This window comes from Tarenaya hassleriana, unplaced genomic scaffold, assembly GCF_000463585.1.
Source record: "Tarenaya hassleriana unplaced genomic scaffold, ASM46358v1 Cleome292, whole genome shotgun sequence".
In the NCBI taxonomy this organism is placed as follows: domain Eukaryota; kingdom Viridiplantae; phylum Streptophyta; class Magnoliopsida; order Brassicales; family Cleomaceae; genus Tarenaya; species Tarenaya hassleriana.
Window position 1 is genome coordinate 23,263 of NW_010966107.1, and position 12,543 is coordinate 35,805.

Sequence of the window (12,543 nt, forward strand, 5' to 3'; positions counted from 1 at the left end):
AGGCGTGTATCAGGTACGAAACGAATCATGTGTTGGATTGTAGATAGTCAAGACGGGATTTGTACCTCTCGTAAAAGAGAGAGATATCGTTTATATATATATATATATATATATATATATAATAAAAATATAAAGAAAATAAAGCACATTAAACAAATCTAATCAAATATAAACAATGAATATAGAATTATCAAAAACCAAATTTAAAATAAAAAAATCGTATACTGATTAAATATAATTATAAAATTTCGTAATCATAATTCATCTATATTTGTGTGAATATATATAAATATAAATATGATATATAACGCTTTATATATGTAAGAATCCTTATTTCCAATTCTATTTATCTCATTATTTTGATCTATTATTTTCGAAGATATAATTTAATTTTTCACTGAATAAATAAACATATTAATTTGGTATAAAAATTTATAGTTTGTTTTTCCTTTTATATAGATCTCACCAAACACATGTGGGCTTCTCTTCCTTTTCGGTCTATTTACTACTTTTCCTAGTCTTCCCGGCGGCTGATATGTTCTTTTGAAAAACTGATACTTTTCACAAAACAAAAACATGCAATTTAATAAATTCAAAAAATCTTCCAAAATAAAAAAATATTTGGGATTAAAAGAAACAAATTTTTTTTGCGTAAATCAAATCATAACGAAACGAAAAATTATAAAAACATGCAAAATAAAGGACAAAGAATGTAATATTTTTGGTTTTATTTGATTATTTTAGAATATTTTGATTGTAATTTTTTCGGTTTTATATATGTTGGAGAAGAGATTCACATGAAAAACTTATGGACTGCATGACGGCCACGAACGTGCATGAAGAAGCCCATTGAAAGCACACCTTCCATACATTTTAGCCCGACTTCCATTTCGGCATCAATCATGTCCGACATATCGCATGACCGTTTGTGCTTATTCTTATTTTCATATTTCATGATTTCTTTATGTATTATTCGTATAACTTTCTATTTTTATATTGCGCTTTTCCTTTATTGTATTTTTCTACAATTTTAGTTTTCAATGTGTATATATAATCGGTTGTATCAAAGCAATAATAATAAGACTTTTTCTCCAAGTCTATCTTGTCTTCTTATCAAATAGATAGCTAGAGCCTTATTTTTTTTGTTCTCACAAAACCATTTCTCCTTAAATATTGTTTCCCACGTAGTATCAGAACAAGATCTATGGTGATTTCTATTCTCTTTCTCCCTATATAATTTTTTTCTTAATAAAAAATATCGTCCCAAGAAGAGAAACATGATATACCAATTAGCGAAAGGAATCAATTGAAGTTTATAAGGAATGATGACCTACAAACGGATGCAAAGAACCTTGAAAACGAGGCATCACCTATGGAGAACAACCTTGTCCCATTCGTCCTTCCCAAAGCAAATCCGTTCATGCATTTCCAATGCATCGACAATAGAGTTTGTCATTCATTCTTCTCTCCAATTCGTTTTGATTTTGTTTTTCCTAATGACATGCTTGGTGTTTTAAAAGTCATTGGACAGAAAATATAAGATACATTTATTCTAAATCATTGGAGTACGAAACAAGCATTCACAAACTCAATGGAAGTCCATATAAAAAGGCAAAAGTCGAAGTATGGAAAAATGTCTGAATAAAAGATGATATTACCTATGAGTTTCTACAACTCTAGGTTGGGTAAAATCATTCTTGAACCTTTTGTTTTTTTTTTTGTTTTTATCCCGGAGACATATTCATGTATTGTATGTTGAACACAATATACTAGTTTGAAATACTTTTGATCATGAAAATGATATAAATGATATGTTTCTAATATTCAATGAAAATGTGAGTAACATGTTTAGTTTGAAATATAAAACAAATATGAATCTCATCATAAAAATAATGTTTCATATTTCAAAAGCATTAAACTTAGCATTCATTAATGTTAGAACATTATTTCTACTTTTATTTTATGGAAAACATATCATCGCATCTCTATATTCCTGTTTTTTTTTTTTTTGTAAATGGTAAATTCTATAAAAAACAACTGCCTAAATACAAAGAAGATAGTTTAAGTTACATCACTCTAAACGAACTAAAAGATCAAGGGCCTAGCATCATAAGCGATCAAAGTTACGGAACCAAAAAGACATGATAGTATCCCCAGCAGCGGGAGGTAATAAGTTGGTCTAAACCGAGGAAAGCTTCCACCGAGTGAACTGAATAACTGTTGGTTTAGTGCTCTATGATGTACTGCTATATGAGCTTTATTTTGATACATTTGATGTATTGACACTTACTATGATTATATGGATGAGTGTTTGATTTATTACATGTTATGCATACATTAATATGTTATGAAATCCATGTATTGTTATGAACAATGCTAAACTACCTAGTCATATATCATTGTGGGAACAATGATGTACTAAGACTAGTATGATGTGTGATAGATGATCATGTGTATTGGATACGACCACAATCATAGATATTCGCTGGAGAACGAAATACTAGAGTGACCCGCATGAGATTGTCACATGGACAAGCATCATGACTGGAATTTCATGTGACGGTTCCATGATTGGATCCTGTGACGTGAGATATCTATGAAATCTAACATGAAGAGTTGCGTACTTTAAATACGTCAAACGTCCTGCATAACAAGAGGACTAGAAAGGCGTGTATCAAGTACGACACGAATCATGTGATGGATTGTAGATAGTCAAGATGGGGTTTGTACCTCTCGTAAAAGAGAGAGATATCGTTGGGCCCCTTGTGGAAGCCAGACTGTAGAAATGTGTGGCCACACTATAGACGAGCTTCGTCTATTTCGTACAGTCGAACTCATTGAACGAGAAAGCAGTTAAATCAGATAAGGTGGATTTTCCATTCCTTATGTTCGACATATGATATCGTGATACAAAAGGATCATCAATCGGAATCATCACTAACGTTTGTAAGATCACAAACAAACTCTATTCGAGATAGGTAGTCATAGTAGTGTCTTGCTAGAGACCGCTTATGATTTGTATATCTGAAATAGAGATTTCGGGTTATACTGCTATATCGGATGAACCTACAGGGTCACACACATACGAAAGGACAAATGAGCGAGAAAAGATGAGAAATTTTCGGTGGAACGGAGGCCAGACCGACCGCTCCAGAGGTCTGGACTGATCGGTCCAAGCTTGCCGAGACCGACTGGTCCAGACGCGTGGACCGGTCGGTCCAGATTTGTTAAGTCCAGAAAGGTTCCAGACCGATCGGTCCAGGCGGAAAAGTTCCAGATCAATCGGTCCAGAGGCTGGACCGATCGGTTTAGGCGTAGGGAATTACTTATCTCACTCTAATTAGGGTTTTGGGGCAACCAACACTTTGGTAACGCCTCCTAATCTTTGTAGGAAGATTTCTTAGACTTTTTCAGAGGTTTTTGAGATCAGAAAACGTTGAGAAAGATCCCTTAAACCCCTGTACATTGGAGAACGATTCTTCAGTCCTAGTAGACAAGTTCCTAGAAGTTGGAATCATTTCCGTCGTGCGAATACGTGTAGAGGGCGATGTAATCTTCCTACCTTTGTGATCGTACGAACACATCAATTGATCCCGGATCGATTGAGATAAGCATTCTAATGTTTCTACGATTCATGCATGCATGATTTTAGGGTTTATAGAAAATTTTTGTTTTGCATCCGCTGCGCAAACCCTAGAATCGTTCTCTTAGAAATTAGATTCACTAAAGAGATCTTAGGAATTATCAACAGTGGTATCAGAGCCTGGTTACCATGTATGATTTCATAGAATCCGATCACACACGTAATAGGATTTGAATCGTTTGAATCCATGTTTGCTTTGGATACTATGCATGAATCGATTATAGAACTAGAGTAGATTTCGTGTTCTCTGTTGCATAGTGTGCAAGAGGTTCGTGTTCTGAGTTCGATGAAAACGATGTCGAATTCGGGTCTGAATCGGGGCTGAAACAACGAAAAACGTGATTTGATCACGTTTTCGCCTAGACCGATTGGTATGGTCCTCTGGACCGATTGGTCTAGGGTTTTGTCTTTTCTTGGTTGGACCGAAAGGTCTAGACCTACCAGTCTACATGTGTGGACCGACCGGTCCAGACCTCTGGACCGATGATCACGCAAATCTAGGTGTATAAATAAGCTCAAGTAATAAAGACCTAGATACAACGAATACCGCAAGGATACAGATCAACTATAGTACCAGAGTCGAACACATGGAATAGTTAACACTAAGAACAAGACTCGACTAAGATTCAGATCAGCGAATAGCAGATGAAACAGATGATTATCGAAAATAAAATAATAAACAAACTAAGTAAATCAGATAACTAAACCACCGTAGCTTCGGGATAACCTTAACGCGCAGGGATTGTTTCTAAGGATGGAGAATCTACGAATATCGAACTCTAATCGGTGATCTCAAGTTCTAATATCAGATTTAGCTCTCTCAAGTCCTAAATCCACTATCCAATAATTTAACCTATCGATCTCTCAATCTAATAGATTAAAATATCAAATGCATTAACGATCACTATCACAGTTCCTAAACCGATTAACCTATCTCTCAATAGTCTTAATCAATTCATTCAGTGAATTCATTCCGAATCTAATCTCAACTCTCGTTGCAAATCAGAATCTAAAATCAATCAATCAACTGGCCAAGAAGATCAAAAGCAATAAACTCAATTCAATTAAACCGCCGAGTATCAATAACGTAGTCTCGGAAAATAAAAACCAAACAAATCCCTACAAGGTTAAATCTCTAGCTACAGTGAAATGACTACTCACTACCCATAACAACAAATGAGTTCAAATCAATAAGAAGAAACATAGAAACAGATAAAGAAGACTCGGAACGATCTCTCGACAACGATTCTTCAATCTCTGCTCCCGGAAAACTCCGTCTTGATTCTCTCTCGAGTTCTCTGGCTTTTACTGTGATCTCTCGATGATTTCTGAAGCCCAAGACGTCCTCTATTTATTTCTTTGGCGGCTAGGCTTCTTTCCATTCCGAAAACGGAAGTTCGGATGCAAAAATAGGAAGTTTTCTCGAAACGTAACACAACCGTGTTGAATGCCAACACGGTCTGTGTCAATTATCTGACCAAACTTCTGCGCTTCTGCATGGGCTGGACAGGGCGAGTTGCGTGTCGACACGGCCGTGTTCGACGTCGACACGGTCCGTGCAGAATGTCTGTAAGAATTTCTTCGTTCCCTTTCTTTTGCACGACCGTGTTTGAACTCGACATGGCCGTGTAAAAGTGCAACTCGAGCTGTCTTTATCGTTCTGTTCCGGTTCAATATGCTCCGAAGTCCTCGATTATGCTCCTCTGGTGTCCATAATGCGACTATTACCTGTCCAATCACCAAAGAATGCGGAGGAAGCAAAAACCAGTGCTGAATTGATCCTAAAAGTCTAATAACGCATAAAACTGAGGCGGAACCACTGGACAATGGGCTTTGAAATAGAGGATAAAATCGTGTTATCAAACTCCCCCAGACTTATACTTTTGCTCACCTCGAGCAAACATATGATTAAAACACAAAACGCATGAGGGGGAAGCGAAACATATGATCAGTCAGAAATCTCCATGAGTTTCAAAAGCGAAATCTCTCTCCTGTATCGACTAACCTTGAATGAAATCATATCCTATTCAGATCTCCATTCCAACAAAATGATCATAAAACTACAAGTCGAAACTCATTACCCAAAACTTCAAAGGGGATTTCAAGTTATCTACCAAACACATTTCTCAAATCTATTTATCGCTGTCTACAGGAATAGTTTCGGTCCACCTGGGTCCGGAATGGGTCTAGATACGGTGATGGGAAATCGAGATTCCAAAGATCAATATCACATGCATTCGCCGTCCGTCGTTCTTTTTCAAGTTTTTTTTTTCAAGAATCGAATCAAGGCTTTTCTTCCTTTTCACCATTTAAAATAGGGTAAAACCCTTAAAAAAACCTCCAACTTGCAAAAATATATACAAATAAACCTTCAACTTGAAAAAATATCATTAAATCCCCGAACTTGTAACTTGTCACTGAATGAAACCTCGAACTTGTAAATTATTGCTCTAATAAACTTTTGACCGGTTTGACCACAATTTCAGACGATCGGAAATTCACGTATTAACGGATTGCTGATGTCACCTTATACACGTTATCAATTTTAATTTAAAAAATGACATCAGCAATCCATCAATATGTGGATTTACGATCGTTTGAAATTGTGGTCAAACCAGAAAAAGAACGTAAGAACTGGGTATGGGTTTTGGAAACAGGGCTTACTTTCGTTGCGTGATGATTGCTGCCACCCCCGGACTACTTGCCTGTGTGTCTAAACGAGTCTAAAGAAATGAACGTAAGGACTAGGTGTGGGTTTTGAAAACATGACTTACTTTCGCCTCGTGATGATTGGTGCCACCCCCGGACTACTTGTCTGTGTCTAAACAAGTCTAAATAAATAAAGATTGAGTGAAAAAAAATGGACTCGCTAGACTGTGGGACCTAGTATTCCTGCAAATGGGGAACGGTTTTTAGGGAAACATATACGCTTGGGTTGGAAAACTTTCATTCCCTCTTTCATCCTAGGTAACGATTCATCTCATAGTCTATAGAACATTTCTCAGGTCAAGCTACCTTTTCGGATAAGTCCGACAATTCATTCAAGTGCTTAGATAACTAAGCCAGGTTCATCTATACTCTCGACATATTTCTACTCTATTGCCCATGAATCTTCTAACTGATCATCTAAACAAACTGTGAGACTATCCTCCCCCAGACTTGAACAAGACACCGTCCGCGGTGTCAAGTCGCACTGGGAGAAGGGAAAACCAGCGAGATAAACCAAAAAGGGAACGGGGTAAAAGAATACTTAGCGTGAATGAATGGCGCGCTCCCTCACGGTACTCAAGGATTGAAGAAAAAGCTGAGACGAAATCTCACAGCTCTCAGCATACGCGTGGAATGTGATGCGACCTTGTAAATACATAAAACAATAACACAAACCAAAGCAACGCAGCAAATAGAACATGTACGAGTGATACATCGTCAAGTCTGAAAAGTACAACTGATAATCCCAAATAACACAGACTAAAAATGCAAAAGCAAAAGAAAAAGGGAAAGGGGGAAAAGAAAAGGCTACCAAGCGCTCACTGCTCTGGAGGTGGTGGTGGTGGTCCTGGCTGATAATAGTATGGCGAGTACGGATATCCAGATGGAAGGGGGATCAGGGGGCGTCGCTGTCGGCTGTATACCTCGCGTCATAGCGGCGATGAAACTCTGTGGCGTACTGCGCCATCTGATGTTGCTGCTCGCGGAACTGCCTCTGAGCGTCGAACTCCAGAGGAGAGCCAGTGGTTATGAGCTCTTTCTTCTTTCCGTATCATATCTCCAAAAGACTGGAGCTGAGCGCCGAACCCGTGCATAGTCGTCTCCATACTCTGCATCCTCTGGCTGAGCATGTCAATCTGGGCAGAGTAGTCAGGAAATGCATGAGAGCTCGGATCTGGTGGTGGAGAGGGAGGCATGTCGAAGGAGAAGTCCTCTGAAGGAAGAGGGTAGGACTGAGGGGCCCGAGAAGAGGAGGGCTGGTCAGCATCTGGCATGGCAGCATCGTCAGCGGGGACATCATCAAAAGGAGCCCAGAAGAGGAGACCGGCTTGAGTGATCGGCGGTAGATGGGGACAAGGGAGACGTACTCGCTGGCGGTCACCTTGATGGTCCAGATAGTTCCAGTGCCAGCGGACCGGTCGCTCGTAGAGATGAAATTTCTGGACTAACGCAGCAATATCCAGGAGAGTGTGGCCCGGGATCACATCGTCGGAATAGAGTCCGAAATTAATGCCCACGCGACGAGCATTCATGGTGATGATGCCGCCGACGCATGTCTTGACGTCTGTCGGATTCCCTGGTTGAGCAAATGTCTCGAGATGCATCGCCATACGGGAAGCAAGACATACTTCCTCCATTCCCCTAGTGTCGCCGTCGAAGGCGTCGCTCAAAGCCCATCGAAGAAAACCCAGTTCTGATGGTTCACCGTACCGCCGGCAGCTCGGGCGAGGAGGCAGCTGGTAAGGAATTGGTGAAAATACCGAGCCATCGGGTGGCGGATCCAATTCGCCTTTGCGTTTCGACTCTCGTACGATCGAGCAGCGATAGCCTGCCAAAATGCTTCCTGACACTGAGGTAGAAAAAGAGAGAGCTTCGAAGATGTACCTGGCTCGATCCCGAGGATATCGGCGAACTGACGCATTGAGAGGCGATACTCGTTATTCCTCATCCGAAAATCCATGAAAGCATTCGTTGTGCTGCCATCGCTCGGAAAGTAGCAATGGAAAGAGGAACTCCAGAGTCAAGGTCTTGAAACTCTTCTCATGTACCGTCAGAAAATTCGACCACCTGAGCCTGTCACAGATACGAACCAACTCGTCATGGATTCCGATTTCACCGAAAAACTTGGTCGGTTGTAAGCCTTGTTGTTCGAGTTTGAGGTAGACGGTCTTGGTGGTGTTGTCCCAGTGATGGATCCGAAGAACGTCCGGTTCAGGTCGGATTGGCATGAGGTCGGTAAGCTCCATGATGGCACCTCGGCGAGGGGCCCAAGGTTCATTGTCCCGGAGTGTGCGGCTGTACCGACGCTTCAGACCTCTTTCAGGGCGGCCTTCGATCCGGCCTCGCTCAGCCATACTCGCAGTTATCGAGGATGAGATGGAGGATTACCGGGTACAACCAAAGACGTCGCCGGAGTGAGGAGGCAACATCGAGGCGAAGGGGCGGCAGTGAAGCGAGGAGTTTGCGAGGCGAAGTGGCGAGGCGGAGGGGGACCGAAAGGGATCCGGTCGTGGGGGTTGTAAGCTGCGGCGGAATGAAAGATGGCTGCGGCGGGGAGAGGCGACACAGGTGGTGGTTGTACAGCGGCGGAATACGGCGGCGGCGGCGAAGGGGAGGCGAAAAGGAGATGACACGGCCGAGTCCTGCGAAAATAGATTAAAAAGGCGAAATAGGGATGACGACACGGTCTGTGTAGATCGAACACGGTTCGTGTCGGGGAGTCGAATGAGTTGAACACGACCGTGTTGAAGAAGAACACGGTCCGTGTCGTGGTGTCGAAATAATGGGAATAAACATGGCCGTGTTGAAGTAGAACACGGGCCGTGTTAATTTTCTATCAAAAAATCGTGAAAACGAACACGACCGTGTTTAATTCAACACGGACCGTGCAGAATGTCTGTAGAAATTTCGCCAAAACAAGCACGGCCGTATTCAAAACAACACGAACCGTGCAGAATTTATGTGAAAATCGAAAAATAGTGAACACGGCCGAGTTACACGCAACACGGACTGTGCTGAATTTCGGCCAAAATTGAAAGATGAATAGTCCGGTAGCACGTGTCGAATGACGACACAGCCGTGTTGCATGAAACATGGTCTGAACTTGTGGCAAACACAGGCGTGTCACGTTCGATGTTTTTCGGTAAAATATCAACACGGTCCGTGTCTGTATCCGACACGGTCGTGTTGCATGGCATTCCGTCTAAACCATCTACGAATGACGTGTACGCGTGAATTTGAGGCTCCGTAAAGGTACTGCAACCCTGTTCAGCAAAAAGAGCAATAGATAGGGCATCGAAATCACGAAATTCAAAGAGTACCTCATCGATTAAAGCATCCATCAAGTCGATATAACATATAGTGTCCACTGTAGATGATTGCTTGAAATTCTTGTCGAGCGTGAATTCCACCGTTTCGTCGCTGATCTTGAGTGTCAGTCGGCCGACACGAACGTGGACAATGACATCTGCAGTGTTTAAGAACGGCCACCCTAGAATAATTGGGATTTTGGAGTCTTCGTCCATGTCAAGCACAACGAAATCGACCGGTGCGTAGTAATCGCCGACTTTCAACGGGACGTCCTCGAGAACACCCAAAGGATATTTGACAGAACGATCAGCTAGTTGAAGAGCCATGCGAGTCGATTTGAGTTCTCCCACGTTGAGTTTCTTGTAGATGGAGAGTGGTAGGAGATTACACTGGCACCTAAATCACAAAGAGCACGATCTATAGAAACATTACCCAATTTACAGGGAATTGAGAAGCTACCTGGATCTGACATGTGGCAGATCGTGCTGAAGAATGGCGCTGCACTCGGGATTAAGCGTGATGGTTTCTTTCTCAATGACGCGCTTCTTTGTGAGAATGTCCTTCAGGAATTTGGCATAGGATGGCATCTGAGTGATAACCTCGTGAAACAACATGGTGATTTCCAACTTACGCACCATGTCAGCAAATCGAGCGAATTGGGTGTCTTCTTTAGTTTTCTTGAGTCGTTGAGGGAAAGGAACCGGAGGCGAACGTGGTGGCAGTGGAATGTATACGTCGCATTCTTCATCACCCGAGATCTTTGTCGATTTTTCAACAACTATGGGGTCACGAAAAGATGTAGGGACAGAGCTAGAGCACTGACCTTTTTCCGTAGATGTGATGATAGGGTTAGCGAGCTCTTTGCCACTGCGCAAGGATACAATGTTATAGTGCTCTCGGGGGTTTGCTTCCGGGTTCCCGGGAAGTGATCCCTGATGTCGCGAAGGGACAGAGGCAGCAAGTTACGCTATCTGGTTATCAACTAGTTTGAGATGGGCGTCGGTCTTCTGCTGATGTTCTCGCATCTCGGTGTGAATGGCTTCTTGACCCTGCATAAGTTGTGCAAGCATAGATTTGATGTCAGAGTCAGGACTTACCTGTGATTGAGATGGAGGCAGACCAAAGTTTTGCTGAGGCTGATGGGAAGCTCGGTAGTGTTGAGGGGCTGGGTTCTGATGTTGGTAGGTATTTCGGGGTTGAGATTGATTTCCTTGAGAGGAGTCTGGGATAGATGAACCACTGAAATTGTTGTACTGTGCATTTAGAGCGTTAGAGGAGTTCTTGTATTAGAAATTTGGATGATTCCTCCAACCCGGATTGTATGTGTTCGAATACGGATTGTTGGCGACGTAACTGACATCTTCATGCACGTACTCGTCTCGTGATGCGTCCAGATCAGTGATTTGATGGGCGTTTTCTGTTGGTTTAGTGCTCTGTGATGTACTGTTTATGAGCTTTGTTCAGATACATTTGATTTATTGATACTTTCTATGGTTTTTATGAGAGTATTTGATTCATTACATGTTCTTGCATACCAGATCTGTTATGAAATCCATGTATCATTATGAATGATACTAAACTCCCTAGTCTTGTGTCGTTATGGGAATAACGACATAATAAGACTAGTATGATGTGTGATTGATGATCACAGCGTTGATCATAGGTATTGGATACAATCACAGTTATAGGTATTCGTTGGAGAACGAAATACTGGATTGGCCCGCATGAGATTGTCACATGGACTAGCGTCATGACTTGAATCTCATATGGCGGTTCCATGATTGGATCCTAAGGAATGAGATATCTACGGAATCCAACATGAGGAGTTGCGTGCCTTGAATACGTCAAACGTCCTGCGTAACAGGAGGACTATAAAGGCGTGTATCAGGTACGAAACGAATCATGTGCTGGATTGTAGATAGTCAAGACGGGATTTGTACCTCTCATAAAAGAGAGAGATATCGCTGGGCCCCTCGTGTGACGAGCTTTAAATTTATACCCGACACACAACTAATCCGCAAGTATACGGATGTCGTAGTACCGGGGTCGAACACAAGGACTTAAGCGGTTACGACGGTCTAGAATGAACTGTCCGTTCCAGAAGCTCTAGAACGGACGGTCCACTAAGGGCAGACCGTCCGTTCTACGTACTGGAACCGACGGTCCGCGTGTATTTCTGGACCGTCCGTTCCGAGCTTCAGGTTTTTCCGAAATTAAACCGAAATTAGGGTTAAATCACTTTATAAGAAGGAGATTAAACCCTAATTAAATGGGGTCGATTTTAGAACACTTCTAGCAGACTTTTGGTGAGATCCAAGAGGTTGAGAGTGTGATCGAAGTCCGTTTTTCTCGAAGCATAAATCGAATAGTAGATTCGGGTCCTAGCAGACAAGTTCCAATCGTTGGAATCCATCCCGTGGTGTGGATACGTGTAGAGGGCGAGGTATTCTTCCTGCCTTTCGTGATCAGACGTGTTCTTCGATTGATACAGGCCCCGGATCGATTGAGGTAAGAGTTCTAACGTTTCTACGATTCAATAGCAGCATGGTTCTAGGGTTCTATAAAATTTTTGTTGTACTTCCGCTGCGCAAACTCTAGAATCGATCTCTTAGGAATTAGATTCGCTCATGAGATCCCAGGAAACCCAACATTTTCTACCTGCATTCTAAGTTTGGCCAGCTCTGCACGTAAAGCATGTATTTCAGATGGACTTTCCTTACCTGCACGGTTGTCCTTAAAACCAATATTTCTGACGAATTCGTGGGAAGGGGCACACTCGTTAGCCATCTTAGTGATTTGTTGTTCGATGAAGTCAAAAGACTTCTCATTGAGGCTTCCTCCACAGACAACTCGAATGAGGACTCGAGTGTCTTCCTTTAGAC